This window comes from Eleutherodactylus coqui, chromosome 7 (genome assembly GCF_035609145.1).
Source record: "Eleutherodactylus coqui strain aEleCoq1 chromosome 7, aEleCoq1.hap1, whole genome shotgun sequence".
NCBI lineage: Eukaryota > Metazoa > Chordata > Amphibia > Anura > Eleutherodactylidae > Eleutherodactylus > Eleutherodactylus coqui.
This window is the reverse complement of record NC_089843.1, coordinates 103,522,801-103,540,654: the sequence shown is the minus strand read 5'-3', so window position 1 is coordinate 103,540,654 and position 17,854 is coordinate 103,522,801.

Genomic DNA, 17,854 nt, shown 5'->3' with positions numbered 1-17,854 from the left:
GTATTTCCCATTATCTACATACTTAATTTAATATAAAATAATTATATTCTTAAATTACCCATAGTGTCACAATAGGAATGGAATATCATTGTAAGCAAGAGCTAAACAATTGTCAACAAAACAAATGATTACAGCAGTAGATATTGTATGTATATGTGCTGTGTATGTTACACTTCATTCATTTTATTAGTCGTAACGATAAAATTACTGAGAGGTGATGTGAATAACATTGGATATCTCACCACAATGCCACCTGCTAGGGATTGGGATAAGTTAGGCAGCAAGTACACAATCAGTTCTTGAAGCTATGTGTTAGAAGCAGTAAAAATAAGCAAACACAAGGGTTTCAGTAATTTGAATGAGGGTCATATTGGGATGGCTAGATGGCTGGGTCAGATAATCCTGAAAATAGCAGGTCTGATGGTGTGCAGTAGTCAGTACCTCCTAAAAAGTGTTCCATAGAAGGACTAGAGGTGAATTGTTATGGTCATAAGTGTGTAAAGCTTATTGGTGCTTGAGGGAAGTGAAGGCTAGCTTATTTGGTCCAGTCCTAAAAAAGACCTAATGTGGAAAAAATTTCTTTTAAAAGTGATGATGTTTATAATAAAATGGTGTCAGAAAACACAGTGCAAAACAGCCTGCTATATATGAGGCTGCATAGTTGAAGACGTGGAGAACGCAAGGGAAGGTACGGGTGCTCTGAGACCCTGGCTTGGACGAAATCCACACTCACCGATGTGGAGGGAGATACAGAATCCCTTAACCCAGTTTGTATCTTGCTATGTTTACAGGTAGGAGTCATAGTATCTTGTTCCCACGTTTCAGGCAACAGGGACATTAGGCTTCCATGCCTGGGCTTGGGCAACTTAAGGTCAGGTAAGGGGCGGTGTTTTGGCTCATTCTAGAATATCCTTGAAAGCGGAACCCAGGGGGCTTACCAAGGAAAGCTTGTGTAGTTGGACATTGTGAGATGCTGAAAACTTGTATTGACAAATAGGTCAACTTGAGCCAATCTGGCCAAAATATATGATAGTCAACAAGTCCCTTGTTTCGGGAACGATAAATAGAACAACGTCATTTCTGACCGCAGACTCCTCAGTGATTCAAATCAGTTCACAAAGTCAATAGGACAATAGTTAGCAGTGACCCTTAGTGCAGCTGCACAACTTATGGTTGAAAATATTCAGAAAAACAGTTACTTATTTACCGCTTTAGTACACACTTGCTCCTGTCCCTAAAGAATCCGGAGGACAGGTTTCTTCAGGGGTGGCTGCTAATGTCCCCTCTAGAATGCGTGTCAGCAGAGACAGCCTCAATCAGCTTATAGGGAGGAGTGCACATACATTATCTCAGCTCATCTACGCAGCCACTCTCCAACTATGCCCGGTTTTCGGATTCCAGTCAGAAATAGAGAGATAAGGATAAAACAGCTGCCACACCCCAAACTCCCATCCTACCCCGGGGGCGGGTAGGTTTCGCTTCAGCTCAAAAGCTTTCGCTCAGATGAGAAATCATCCACATGAGCGTCTGCACATTTGCAAATACACATTTGCAAAAGTAAAACCTAATGTTTTGCATAGCTGTGCTTGTAGATTTTGCACACAAATGGTGAATGTTTTTGGATCATTGCTAAACTCTAGCACGCCATGGCAGCCTGCTGACATATTTGGATCTTCTACCACAAAAGATGACGGTCCCTAAATACAATCATGATGGATGGAATACCACTTGAATACAATGCTGAGATCAAGGTTTGTTCTATATGCCCAATATTACCAGACTAATTTTAGGAACTGCCTAGCTGCTGAAGCGATTTGAAAATACTTATGGACAACTCAGAAAGAACTTGTTGGATCCCCTATGGGTGCCTTGCTGTAAGCAGCACGGTGCAGTGATAGATACAATGATTTTAGTGGTCAGTCAACTGCATTGATCCATTGAGGCCTTAGTCAGACGGGCGTTTTTTCGCCCGATTTGCGCATGCGTCCGGCGATTTTATAAAACCATTGCTTTGCAATGGTATCGGACACATGAGCGCTCGTCCGATAAATTATAGAATAGAAATCGCAGATCGCACCGGCCGGCGGCAGTTCTCCTGAACTGCTCTCTGTAGTATTCAGCAGCCGGGGATTTAAAATCCCCGCCTGCTGAATGAGCTGCCTCTGATTGGTCACAGCCTGACCAATCAGAGGCAGCTCTCACTCGCACCCATTCATGAATTCATGAATGACAGCTGAGAGCTGCCCCTGATTGGTCCCTGCACTGAGCCAATCAGAGGCAGCACTCACTCACCCATTCATGAATTCATGAATGGGTGTGAGTGAGAGCTGCCTCTGATTGGTCAGGCTGTGACCAATCAGAGACAGCTCATTCAGCAGGCGGGGATTTTAAATCCCCTGCTGCTGAATACTACAGAGAGCAGTTCAGGAGAACTGCCGCCGGCCGCGGCTGAACTCCGTCTGCCGGGACTAGGTGAGTATATATATATTTTTTATTTTTACACATTTCTGGATGAATTGCAGGGAAGGGCTTATATATTTAAGCCCTTCCCGAAAATTCATCGTGAGATCGCCCGCAGCGCATTGCTTTCAATGGAGCTGGCTGTATTGCCGGCTCCATTGAATTCAATGCGTTGGACAGCTCCGGCCCATTTCTATTGAAACGCGGCTAGGAGCAGTTTTTTCAGGCGATTTTTCGGTCCCGGTTACGCGATTTGCGGATGCGCATCCGTCATGCGATCCACAAATCGCGGGAAAAAACGCCCGTGTGACTAAGGCCTGAGCAGTATTGTAAAACTTAGTTTTAAAATGTTGCAGTACCAGGCATAAAGTCCAAAGTAGCTTGTTCATAATCATATATTCAGTGCTTTCCCCACCCTCCTCAGGTACTGATAAACAGGTCTCTCCACATGCACAGTAATACAGACAGACCTGAAAATCAGTGGTCAAGAAGTGGGTAAGGGGAGCAGCATCAGACTCCTCTATGCTCCATGCAGCAAACTTTCAAACAAGTTTAGCAAAACTTCTTAATGGATCTGTATAAGTGACAGACCGCTGAAATCAGCATGTTTGCCACTTTATGGTGCTGCTCATAGTTAGGTGTCAATAAGGGAGCTGGCAGGTTTCCTTAAAATTCCCTCCCTTACTGTCAGTAGGTTTCAGACTGGTTCAAGTGCACTGCATCTCTTTTGCTGTCTATGGAATTGCACAAATGGCAATCTGTAGTATGTGGACAAATTAGCAGAGAAGTGGTGTGAAATGTGAATTTTTACCTCTGAGCAGCTTGGGATCGTTCTTGCAGTATATTGGAGAAATCATAATCATTGGCATGAAAATTTCCTTTTCTCTTCCTTTGCAGGTAGAAAGATCCATAGAGACTTTTATTTCTACTATATTTTGCATTAGAAATCATTGCAGAGAAAAATTATCTAAGCAGCTGTCACCTGAGAGCTATTTTCTTTCTTGTGATTAGGGCTTATGTTTTTGTGATTTGCAGCTCCCCAGCTTCTAGAGGTTTGTTGGTTTGCAAATGATTTTATAAAAGCAATTATCTAGAAGAAGGAAAAATAATTGCTGACAGTATCATTCCATCATAAAAACTGAATCTAGGAATCGACTCTATCTTTTCTTTTGTTACTGTTTCCTTTCCACCATCATATACTGCCCTTTGCAGATTTAAATTTTGTACTAATGCATGGAAGCAATGAAGAGAAAACAATAGTGCGTTGCTATCCATTTTACTTGTGAAATGCAAGTATTTTTTATCAATCTATATCAGTAGACTGATTGCTTGTTGGCTTCCATGTTAAGAAATGTATGATACTGCTGAATGACCACTTTATCAGAGATATCCATCTAGTACCACTTTTGACCGACACTGGCCTTCAGAACTGCAGCAGTTAGTCATGTCATAGATTTAACAAAGTGTTCAAATTGTTCAGCAGGGCAAAATAGTTTCTTGTAGTTGTTGTAAATTAGATGGATGTACTAACATGCTCTGAGCAGCCTGTTCTAGAGACGCTCTCTGGGATTAAGATGAAGGGATTGTGAAAGCCAGAGAAGCAAAAAAACTTACTGTCATGTCCGTGAAACCAATTAATGACTATACTACCCTTGTGGCATGGGGAATTTTCTTGTTCCAAGTGTCCTTCTGTCATTGGGTAAACAGCTCAGGAAGAAATATACTTGGTCAGCTACAATGCTTAGGTAAGACCAGAAGCTCACCCACAGGTATCAGAGAACCCAGGATGTGCCAAGGAAGCATTCCTCGTAACATTACTCCAACGTCACCTACCTTAACTGTTGACGGAAGGGTTAATTGAGTCATTCTGCTTGCACTATGCTGCAACAAAATCCTGGATTCATCTGACCAGATGATATTTTTCCACTGCTTGGTGATACAATTTTTAAGCTGTTTTTCTCACTAGAGTCTTGCATTTCTGTTTCTCTCAGGCCTCTATCACATGGCCATAGGCGTTTTTAAGTGCACCTGCGGGTGCCATAATAATGCGTGAATAGGTGCACAAATGTAACATTTGTGACCCTGTTCAGAGGGCACGGACCTCGGCGCATATACGCCGTGGCCACAATGCTATTTTCCTCCCTTTCCCTCTCCCTCGCCAGCTCACCTCCTCTCTCCTTCCCCCTGTTTGCAATGGGAGTTGGCAAGATGGGGTGGAGCTAAGCACGCACCCCTACCCACCCCTTGTCTGCTGCTAAACTCCCTCCCACCTCCCTTCTTCGGCTGTCATAGGAGCCCATGCAGCGGCCAACATATTCCAAACGAAAAAATAGCTACAGGACCATCTTTTCGGCCTGGCGTGAAAGCGCCCACCACTATATTGGTCGGCCAGGCACTTTTATGCCGTGGGAATATCGCCATGTGCTCTGATGCATTGGAATCCAATGCATTAGACAATAGCATATATTGGCCAGCCGGGAAAACGGCGGCCGATATGCTCTCATGTGAAAGAGCCCTTGGACAGAAATTGCACTCAAACATGTCATCTGCTGTTATAGTCCATCTGTGGTAAGAAATGATAAGTTTTGCATTTAGACACATATTACTTGGAGCAGCAGCATTGTACTTGCCTCTTTGTTAGGGTGGCTTCACATGAGCGTGTTTTTGTGCAGGCATACACGCACAAAAACACGCATCTAACATCCAATACATTCCCTATAGTGTGTTCACGTGTCTGTCTTTTACAGGCATGCGCCTGTAAAGATAGGACATGCGTGCACCATAGGGGATGCACGCATTGCCTTCAATGGACCTGCGGCTGCCTCAGGCGGCTCCATTGAAAGCAATGGTCTGTCGGCACCCCTTAATTGCTTTTCAGGGAAGAGCTTTAAATATAAGCTCTTCCCTGAAAAACAACCATTTAGTGTAAAAATAAATAAAAATATACTTACCTGTCCGCAGCTGCCAAGTCCCCTGGGGGGATAAAGAAGACATCTGCCGCATGCGACAGATGTTTTCTTAATCCCCACGGGGAATAAAGAATTCCCTGCTTCACCTGCCATATCTGGGAGAGATGCGGCAAAGGAATTCTAAATCTCTGTGGGGAAAAAAGAATTCCCCACAGGTGACAGCTGCGGTAGGGCATCCAGCTGCCAACACCCCGCAATTGTTTTTCAGGGAAGGGCTTTAAATATAAGCCCTTCCCTGAAAAACAAGGCAAAGTAGTGTTAGAAATAATAAAAACCACATACTCACCTTTTTCAGCTGCCGAGGCTCAGACGTGTCTTCTCTGCGCTTTCCCCGACTCCGCAATGCAGTTCTTTTCAGCCGGCGGGGAATTAAAATCAGCCAATGACAGGCAGATCTCGCTAAATGAATGACAGGCTGTTAGAAAATTCCAGCTCCCATAGGAGTCAATGGGAACTCCTGTGCTTTTGCGCACCTAACATAGTTCAGGTCCTATCTTTATTACTCACGCCACGGACCTTAGAGGCGCACAATCATGCCTCGCATGTCTTATCTTTTGCAGGTGCGATTTTTTTTGGTGCAGCTAAAAAAACGTACATATGAACTCTATCATAGGAAACCATTGGTTTTAACAGATGCAATCTTTTTGCGCGCCTATTCGTGCTTGCAAAAAATGCTTATCTGACCGAGGCCTATATGATGTGCTAAGCGTATAGCGTTTACATGCAGCGAGAATTGAGTGATGAAAGTGAGTAGCAAACGAAAAGTTTGTATTTAGACGTAACGATTATCACGCATTTTCGTTGGAACAAATCTTATGCAATTATTGTCCCTTGTAAATGGTCATTAAGTGGCTAGAAACATATGAACTGAAGACCTAATCAGTGGGACAGATGTAAAAAAGAAAAGCTGAAGCTATTGTTAACCCTTTGCAATCCAATTTTGAATTCAGGGTTTCCTAGGGGGCTTTCTCTTTCTGCCATTATACAATGGCGCCATCTGCTGGCTAGAGCCAGTACTGCAGTATGTGACATGCAGGAGAGGCCCCCGACAACAGAGCGGCCAGTAATCTACAGTAAGAATACCCTGACTGACGTCTTTCGACATCGGAGCTGTACAGCCTTTAATCAGAATGTCTTTAGATGTCAGACAGTGGATTGGAAAGGGTTAATAGTAAATCAGATTGTCAAACCACAATAGAAATTAAAAGCAAGAAATGTTATTGTTTACTAAAGACAACTGCTTTTTTTTTCTCTAGTAGTTTTTACATACTATACGTCGTTGTCTTTGATCACCCAGATGAAGCCATTGAGCTGGGTACCCGTCTCTAGACAATGTCTACTTTAGCATTTGCTTTTTTTTGTAATAGAATCTACAGAAACATTGTATCCTGGCTATTTGTAGAAAACCTTAATTACTATGAATCTTCTATTGCGTTTTCTACCATCAGGCTTTCAAGTTGTTGGAGAGAGGTTTGATTTTTCTGTGTGTGCATTTGATTAATACAAAAATAGTTGTATCCTATGTCAGTAATGGTATTTTGCAATCACAGCAGCTGGCAGCCGGGGATTGGACTGTAGAAGAAGCTCATTAATATCTAATTTGAGCAATTGCTGAAAGTAAACTTGGAGCAGCTGATGCCACATTGTTACTTCTGGCACCAGAAAGTTTTCTAGTTATGTGCACATTCTGGCGTACAGAAAGTCACTTGATGCATATTTGCTAATCCTAATATTGATGTAAAAATTCATAGGGCTGATTTAGAGAGGAATATTAGGCAGCTGTTTAAGAGGAGGAATATTTCCCAGAGAACGGCAGGTAAAAATTTATTATAATGCTCTAAGAGATTTGCTAATTTCACAATAAAAACTTAGATGCAACAGTTAAATGAATTGGTAATCATGTATTGTTTACTAGAATTAGATGTATATATTATAGTAATTGTATAACTGACTCAAAACATATACTTTGGAATTATTAGTTTGATTTGAAACACCACAGATGTGGTACACAAGAAAGTAAGATATTAGCCATTGTATTTATTTATTTTCAGGGCTATTAAATACTATAAAATCAAATACTTGACAGCACTCTCTTCAACAGTGTTTGGATTGTCAATTCAATGGAGCAGAGTGAGAGCTTGTTTTTTGGAGCTGTAGTTTTTATTGATACCATTTGAAGTAAGAGTGGCTTTTGATCACCTTTTGTCTGTTTTTTTTGAGAAAGCAAGTTAACCACAAAATAGTAATTCTGGCATTGTGTATTTTTCAAGGCATTTATCATGCAGAAGAAGGCTGTCTGTCCACGAGCGATAGTTTATAGCGTGATCCGCAGCGATAAATCGCACACCGCTTACGCTTGAAACGCTTTCCATAGGATAACTATGTGAAGAGCAGCCCAATGTACATGAGCAGGAAATCCATTGCGTCTAAGAATCGCAGCATGCCGCGATTTTCTGCGATGGACCTATCATGATTATAGGTTCATCATGGTGACTGTAAATGATCTCCCACGGTGGAAATCCACTTGCAAGAATCAGCCCAGCCTGTGGACAGGTGGCAAATGTGATTAAAAAAAATAATTATTTAGACTTTTATGAATTCAATAATACAATTTTTATTGCTTAGATATACTTCTGTGATAAGGATTTATATGTTCAGGTTGGAGCTCTTAATTAGAGATTTCTTGCTAGGAGGGGGAACCCTAAGTCTACTTAGAGGGATGCCTTCAAATATCTATTAGCTCAGATTAGGCAGGAACTTAAGGTCCATTTACATGGGACGAATGTCGGGCAAGCATTGACCGACGCTTGTCCCTGTGTGTCCTCACTCCCGTGCTGCTGCACAGGAGTGAGTATTGCAGCTTAAAATTCTGAATAATGATCATTCAGTGTTAACAGCAGCCATTCAGTACTGAACGACCACTGTGTTAAGTGAATGGAGAGAGGCGGGGTAGAGCGAGGAGTGAAATCTCGTCCTGCCACCCAGCCTCCCTGCGGTGCAAGCCAGCGATACTTGCTCCTGTGCAGTGGTACAGGATTGAGTACACACAGGGGTGACTGTTGGACATTTTTTGTCCAACATTCGACCCGTGTAAATGGGCCTTTATTGTGGCACATTTATCATACATAACTTTGGGTTGAATTGCTGATGCTGACAAGTGAGAGAGACAGACTATGGGGAGAGGTACTTATCTGAAACACTGCAGCTGCTGGTGGGACTTTTCTGCGCTAGCAGAAGCCTTTGCAGATGTGCCTGTGCCATCTTGGGATCTCTCATGGTTCATGGCAGAAAATATCTCAATTGGCTTGTTGTTCTGCTCTTTAGCTGGTCTTTTCATGCCCATGTTGGTGCTGAAAGGCACAAGTGAGTATATTTTGTCTCTGGCAAGTGTATGAGGGTTGCTGGTTGAAGCTGAGATGAACTGCTGTACTCTACAACCATTCTTCTTCAGAGCCAAACTACACCTCTTCCTTTCATTTTTGTAGTACATATTTTTCTTAATGAATATGCTTGCACTAAAAAAGGTTTTGTTTTACACCTGAAAGTTTGAAGTGCCTGTTACTTGGGATCTCCCTTCCAGCACTTTTGCAATCCATTGCCTATCGTAAGGCATTTGGCTTCCCTAGTAACAGGAACATAAGGATACTGCTTTTTATTATACTCAACATCACAGAAAAGTATGGCCATAATCACTTACCAAAATAGTAGGAGGACACAAAGAGGGAGGCAGATACATAACATCCCACTAGATGCAGAAAGACCAAATGCTAAATGGAGGAGCTTAAAAAGGTGCAAGGTACTAATTAACAATTGCTAACATGACCTACAGAGAGCCGAATGGCCATGCATTGCTGCACCTGCATATACATACAGGATACAAAGAGTACCAGGCCAAACATGTACCACTCAATGCAGATCCACAACCCACCGATGGGGATAAGGTAGGTAGAAACATAACAAAGAGCAATGCACATTGGTACTGACACCCTGAGCTCCCCCAGCATGAAGGGCCATATCTCTATGCAAGTGCCAGGCCTTAAGCTGGCTGGCAGCCACGATTGGATGAGAGCAGGTACGTTCAGCTTAGAATGGTCCTTGACGGCTTAGAATGGCCATTGACATGCGCATATTTTGTGTTCGCAAAAAGATATGCAATATGCTTTTTTTCTCAGTGCATTTGCACAAGGAAAAAGCACATATTGAACTAATTATACTAATTGCCCATTTCAATGAATGGGAGCATGGCCGTGTGCTATTTTTGCATGCGCAAAAAATACAGTATGACATGCACATACTCATGCAAATATGCAAGCCCATTGTGTGAATACACAGTACCATTGGTGCATAAATGCGCTCACACCCATGTGACACCAGCCGTAATCTATTCAGCTCTCCCAGCTTAATAACATGTTGCTGCAGATAAGTCAGCAATGGCAGCTTCCAAATAACCATAGATCCGCCAATATAATTTCAGTGAAGTTATACTATTTATACAAGGATACATAATAAAAGGTCATTTTCAAATTAATTTTCTAAATTGCTTTAAATACATTAATTTTGATTGCTGTTTCCTTTAATGTATTAGATACAAATCCAAACTATATGAATTTAATTGTAGCCATATTTCACTAATTGTATCTACTTATCAAATTCACTCTTTCTATTCTTGAGTAGATTTTTATAGTGTGCAGCAGCAGCATTAATAGATCTAATTATTTATTTTATAGTTAATACCCTATCCATCTTAAATGAATGTTTAATTATTACGATTAAATAAACTAACTAGGAGATTGTACAAATCTAGATTTTCATGAATTAACAGAGAATCATATATTTTTAGCTGACATCACATTGCAAAATTAAATAAGGATGGAAGGTTTCTATACTTTGATTTTCTTTACATTTACCAATTTCTAAATGAAAATACTTAATAATTTCAAAAGATGAGTCACAATTTTTATAGTCTTTTTATTAACACTTTAAAAACCAAACATGCAGTTTTTTTATTTCCATTTTTGCTGTTAAGGCTATCAAAAGGCTATCACAGCCTTTTGATAGCCTTTACATTTTTTACTGCCTAAGGGTGCGTTCACACGAACGTATATCGGCTCGGTTTTCACGCCGAGCCGATATACGTTGTCCTCATGTGCAGGGGGGGAGGCTGGAAGAGCCCAGGAGCAGAAACTCAGCTCCCGCCCCCTCTCTGCCTCCTCTCTGCCCCTCTGCACTATTTGCAATGGGGAGAGGTGGAACGGGGGTGGGGCTAATTCCCGGAACTTAGCCCCGCTCCCGTTCCGCCTCCTCTCATTGCAAATAGTGCAGAGGGGCGGAGAGGAGGCAGAGAGGGGGCGGGAGCTCAGTTCCTGCTCCTGGGCTCTTCCAGCCTCCCCCCCTGCACATGAGGACAACGTATATTGGCTCGGCGTGAAAACCGAGCCGATATACGTTTGTGTGAATGCAGCCTTAGGGTGAATTCACACGAACGTATATCAGCTCGGTTTTCATGCCGAGCCGATATACGTTGTCCTCATGTGCAGGGGGGGGGAGGATGGAAGAGCTTCAGAGCAGGAACTGAGCTCCCGCCCCCTCTCTGCCCCTCTGCACTATTTGCAATGGGGAGAGGCGTGGTGGGGGCAGAGCTAATTTGTGCCACTTAGCCACGCCCCTGCCCCCGCCTCTCCCCATTGCTAATAGTGCAGAGGGGCGGAGAGGAGACAGAGAGGGGGGCGGGAGCTCAGTTCCTGCTCCTGGCTCTTCCATCCTCCCCCCCTGCACACGAGGATGACGTATATCGGCTCAGCGTGAAAGCCGAGCCGATATACGTTCGTGTGAACGCACCCTTAAGCTGCCTGCACAAGATTGGTTGGATTCTGCATGGACGGAATTTGCTGCATTGATGGTATTTGCTGTGGATCTCAGAGGTGGACTCCCTCACCCGATTCCGCAATGCAAATCTGCCTGTGTGCAGGTGACCTTCGCTGTATGAGGACTTGCTGTTGTGTAAGGAGTTGGATGCTTTAATGATACCAATAATACATTTCTAAATAAGGTAAAGTGAGAAAAAAACACTACAATTTTACATAATGTTTTTGGGCATATTTTGAGACCCATAACTTTTCCTGTCAAAGAGACTGCGTTAGGGCTTCTCTTTCAGCTGGTTTGTTCTTATTGGTAACATTTTGGGATAACATTTTCATCACTTTTTATTTAAATTGTGGGAGGCAACAGAGGTGACAAACAAGATCACAATTGTGGCATTACATTTTTAAGGCACTCACCATGTGGGATAAATATTGTGAGATTTTAATAGTTTTCAGTTTTATAGATGCAGTGATACCAATTGTGTTTGTTTTTTGTTGCTTACATTGCTATGTAACCATGGGAAAAGATTATGGGGGGGCATTTATTTTTAAAAGTGTTACTAAACTTATTTTATTATTTCTGTAAGTCCCAATGGAGTATTTGAACATACAATCACTTTATTCTTTTTACAATAAACTTCAATAATTCCGTGTCATACCCGTCACCTTGGCCTATTTAGCCTGTAGCCACTCTAAGATAACCCGAGCACACCGTATGATCACTAATAAATGGCTTAGATGACACTGTTAGCATTCAGCAGGGAATTTAAATGGCTTAAAGACTGTGATTAGACTCATCTCTGATGATGGCCATTGCATTTGGGAGTTAGCCATTTAGCACTACTAAACCTCACCATGAATAGAGCAGACTTGATTTCCATTGATCATTAACCCCTTAGTCACCAGCCCATAACGTTTTTACATCCTGCCCATGTGGGCTTTAATCCCTGAAGATGTAAAAACATGCTTACTGCAGGGATTAAAGCCTTGTGGGCTGTAGACATGACAGCTCCATGCTGTAGGTACCTGGAGCTAGCCAACAACATGGAGTTGTCATCCCCGGCTGCAGGGAGCCCCCACTCCAGCAATGCAATCCATTGGATAGCGCCGATCGCATTAAAGTGAAAAAAAGTTTTTAAAAATGTAGAGATTTAGCTGCCCTCATGGATCAGATCCATGGGGACAGCTGAGAATACTTACCCTGATTCTCCGCGCTGTTCCATGGTGATCTGGTCCTCCAGGACTAGAATCCAGGCCTCTGTGCATGTGTGCCAGGTGGCATTTTGTCAGCCCCATGCGCAGAAGGCCCGGAGCCGAGGCAAATTTAAAATCTCCTGGCTCTTGAAGGTAGCCAGGAGGCAGCAAATGTCACCCTGGCCCGTGGTCGCTGTTATTCAATGGATAACGGCAATCACAGAAAAATGGAAAAATACTTTAAAAAATTTACAATTTTACTTCCCCTCATGGATCAGATCTATGAGTGGAGGTAAAAATACTCACCCCCGTCCTCCATGATCTCCAGCGGTGATGTGCAGCTGCCGCAGGCTTCTGCGCATGTGCCAATGTGGAGCACATGCGCAGAAAGCTGGTGAGCCCGGGAAATTTAAAATTCCCCCGCATCTGGCTGTAAGCCGTGTATCGGGGTGGGCTCCCCAGGATACAGTGAAGTCACAAACAAGAAAAACATCTCTGACACCATTTCACACCAGTTCAGGTGCAAACCGAATTTTACTAAAGCCCTGTGGCCCACGTGACCACAAACAATGGGTAACCCAACAAAACTCACATACACTCAGCCAGATGGCTGAGGCCCTTGTGCTGTACAGCGCTGTACTCCCCAAAGGGTGCTACTATAATAAACTATGCTTTTACCTAACGGGCAGGCCTAAATAAACCGGCCCCTTGTTACCTATTAATACCGCTACTAAGGAACAAAGGAAAGGGAGAGTGATCTGAGTACCGGCGGTGCAGCACAACAGCTTACAGACTTAACACTGACTCTATCCCCCCAAACCCAATACAATAAGGGACATGTATAAAGAACAGCGGCTATATAGCCAGGTCACTGTTCTCCAGAAGCTTCTTACTGAACAACTGGATGTGGCCTGCAAGCCACTCTGCCGATGTGTGGCCTGACCCTACCTATCTAACTACAGGCCAAAACGCAGTCCCAAGTAACTTGGCGCCAAAATATGGTGTCTTGCGTGCACGTAGACCGGTCCGCTGTATGATCAGCCAAAAAGTCTAGACGAATGAGGGGCCCATCCAGAAAAGTGTGCGATCCCGCAGAGAGCCGTTACTCACTTCCTCAGTGGAATCCAGTATTGTCCACACAATATCCATTCTCGCTCCGGTTGTTCAGCAACATCCCCGGCAGCAAGTCTTCTCCCATCCAGCGGGCATCTGATCAAAATCTGAATCCGCTGCAGCTTCAGGATACGACCTCCTTCCCTCTTCCGCAGCTCCACACAGATCGCTCTCTCGACCAACTGACACCTCACAGTGTACGCACGCTTTTTAATTTTTTCTCTTCCCGTGCGCACGCTGTAACCAGGCAACGGATGCTCCAATCACAGGCTACCATGGTCCTGTCACCTCACAGCTTGACCATCATCTTTTTTGCAGAACAGTGACCTCTTGTGGACAAATAATAAAACAAACAGTAGAGGACTATATACAGTAACAAGAACAATGTACACATATTGGAGGCTGTTTCACCCTCTCACATGGCTGTCAAGGATAGCCAAGAGCAGGGAGATGTCACTGTGAGCCACTGTATTCGGTTCCCAGTCACATGATCACTGTTATGCATTAGATAACAGTGATCATATAAAGTTAAAAGGTGAAAAAAAAAGTTTAAAAATTAAAATTTCATCTCCACTTTGAGTTGACTCCCAGACATGCTTCTACGATGCGATTTTACCCAGTAAACAGAGGTTGAGAAGGGATGCATTGTTGGAATGCAAAAAGCTAGATAGTTGTATGGATGAACTGCCCACCTTCTGGGCCATTCTGACTACATTTCTAGGAAGTGTTGAGACCAGTGGATGCATGTGAGCACAACATATTGTTGTCTGCCATCCAGAGACAGGTGGTACCATCGTTCCCTGTGTCTGTCAGAACCATTTCCAAGCACTTGGCTAAATGACACTTGGACTCATGGTACACGTGTACTATCTTTAATACCCACCATCGCCTCCGTTTGCAGTGGTGTCGGGAATAATGAAACTGGACTGCTGCAAGGTGGAACTAGTTTGTTTTCTGTAATGAATCTAGATTTAGTTTTGACACTGATGACAGCTGTGAGAGAGATTGTTTTGTCATTAAGGCCTAAAATGGGCCATCATTCAGGGGTTACACTACTTTCAAGGCTGCAATCTGGGTGTTTAACCAAAACAAACTGTACCTTCTGGAGGGGATGAAGGAAAGTCACTTAACTTACACAGCTACATAGTAAGATAATGAAAACAGCAGTTGAAAATATCCATCTTTGTTAGACAGGGAGGGGTTAAACGTCACACATATATTTATATATAACTATAAATCGTTGCTTATGTTAAAAAATATAACCATGAATTTATTGTAAGTTTACTAATATACCACTATAACGGAAATCAAGCAGTAAAATTGTGCAATTAGCATTTTAGTAAGTTGATTTATCTATAATGTATTGCTAAACAATGTAATCAATTATCTTCTGTTGCACTATAATGAATGTGCACTGACAGATGTTTATTATGCTCTTCATTTAGACTTTGAAGCAATATCCACTTAATCAGTGTAAGGCCTTAGTCAGACGGGCGTTTTTTGCCGCGATTTGCGGATCGCATGACGGATGCGCATCCGCAAATCGCGTGACCGGTGCGCGCAAGTCGCCCGCAAATCGCTCGAAAATCTGCTCCTAGCCGCGTTTCATTAGAAACGGGCCGGAGCTGTCCAGCGCATTGCATTCAATGGAGACGGCAATACAGCCGTCTCCATTGAAAGCAATGCGCTGCGGGCGAGCCCGGGATGAATTGTCGGGAAGGGGTTAAATATATAAGCCCTTCCCTGCAATTCATCCTAAAATGTGTTAAAATAAAAAAAAATAGCATTCTCACCTTCTGCCGGCAGCTCCGGGCAGCCGTCCTGCAGTGGGTGTGAAGGGGGTGTGAGTCAGACCTGCCCCCTGATTGGCTCAGCGCTGAGCCAATCAGAGGCATGCCTCACTCACACCCATTCATGAATTCATGAATGGATGTGAGTCAGACCTGCCCCTGATTGGCTCAGCGCTGAGAGGCAGCAGTCACTCACCCATTCATGAATTCATGAATGGGTGTGTGAGTGAAACCGGCCTCTGATTGGTCAGGCTGTGACCAATCAGAGCAGATCATTCAGCAGGCGGGGATTTTAAAGCCCCGTCGGCTGAATAGTGCCGAGAAGCAGTTCAGGAGAACTGACAGCGGCCGCGGCTGGACTCTGGCTGCAGCGGAAAGGTGAGTATACAATTTTTTTTTATTTTAACACATTTTAGCATGAATTGCAGGGAAGGGTTTATATATTTAACCCCTTCCCGACAATTAACCCCGCGCACGCCGGCAGCCCATTGCTTTCAATGGAGCGGCTGTATTGCCGCTCCATTGAATTCAATGGGCAAACATCGTTCTTCTCTGCCACAGCTGTTACAGCTGTAGCAGAGAAGAATGATTTGTCTTCTATATGTTCTCAATGGGGTCGGCGCTGCTGCCGCCGGCCCCATTGAGCGCATATACAGAAGAGAACAGAAATCGCAGATCGCAGATAGGTGCGATCTGCGATTTTTGTTCTATAATTTATCGGACGAGCGCATAAAAAGCGCTCATGTGTCCGATACCATTGCGAAGCAATGGTTTTAAAAAATCGCCGGACGCATGCGCATGCGCAAATCGCGGCAAAAAACGCCCGTCTGACTAAGCCCTAAAAGCTGAAGTAACATTAAGCATGCCTCAGTGTATTATTTTTCTATGGTCTTATCTTCAATAGAAAGCAGCATAAAATGAAACTTTAGTTTGTCTTTCAGGCAAAATACATGACACTACTTCAGATTCTAATTACAATATATTTAATTATGTGTGTATATCTAGAGTTGCAAGAAAATGTAAGTGAATCCCTTTAAATTACCTGGATTTCTGCATTGATTAATAATAAAATGTGATCTGATAGATATAAGTCACACATATGGACAAACACAAGCTAATTAAAGTAATACAACATAAGCAATCGTATTTTTTTTGTCGCTTATTAAGCACATTAAATAAACATCCACAGTGCAATGAGAAAAAGTAACTGAAAACTTAATGACCTCTAGATTATTCTTAAGCATAAATTACCTCTACTAAATACTTCTTGTAGCTACAAATAACATTTGCTCAATGATGAGGAGGAATTTTGGACAGTCCTTCCCTGCAAATGTTTTTCAGTTCATCAATATTTCTGGGTTGCCTTTTGTGCACAGCCCTCTTCTGAGCATGCCACAGAATATCAATATGATTAAGGGTGCATTCACACGAGTCTGTGCGTGTGCGGTACAAAGGTAAGCAGAAAACAGCGCACCCACGTACGTGCACAAACATGTGTGAATGCAGGTCCGTGCAGCATTGCTTTCAATCAGGCCGCAGCTGCTGCCAGCGGTCCCATTGAATACAATAGGATGCTGGCAACCCCTGCAGTGATTTTCAGGGAAGGGCTTGAAATATAAGCCCTTCCCTGAAAATCACCCGTGGTTTGTGTAAAAAAAAGAATTAAAAAGAAAAAAGAAATTATGTATATATATATATATATATATATATATATATATATATACACACACTCAACTCTCCACCGCTGCTGTGTAAATATTCCCCGCGGAAAGTCACCTTGTCACTGAACACTGTGACAGCACTGTCACAGTGTTCAGGGACAAGGGGACTCCCTGCAGGGAGTATAGAATCCCCTGTGACATCTGTGGCAGAGGATTTCTTCATCTCCGTGGAGAGTAAAGAATCCCCTGCCACAGCTGTTACAGCTGTGGCAGTGGATTGCGATGTTCTCCCATTGCTTTCATTGAGACCAGCACTTCTTCAGTCCTATTGAAGGCAATGGGCTGCCGGCAAGCCCTGCAGCGATTTTTGGGAAAGGGCTTTAAATATAAGCCCTTCCCTGAAAATCATCCCTAGAATGTGTTAAAAAAAAAATATATATTTATATATATATATATATATATATATATAAATATACTCACCTCTCTGCAGCTGCCGGGGCTCCGGCGCGTCCAGCCTGTCTTCTCCCTGCACTGCTCTGACTCTGTTTCAGCAGGCGGGGATTTAAAATCCCCACCTGCTGAAAGGGCTGTATCTGATTGGCTGAGTGCTCAGCCAATTAGATACAGCCCTCAGCCATTCATTGAATGACAGCTAAGTGCTGCTTGTCATTAGGCACAGCACTCAGCCAATCACCGGCAGCTCTTGGCCATTCATAGAATTCTATGAATGGCCAAGAGTTGCCTGTGATTGGCTGAGTGCTGTGACCAATCACAGGCAGCACTTAGCTGTCATTCAATGAATGACT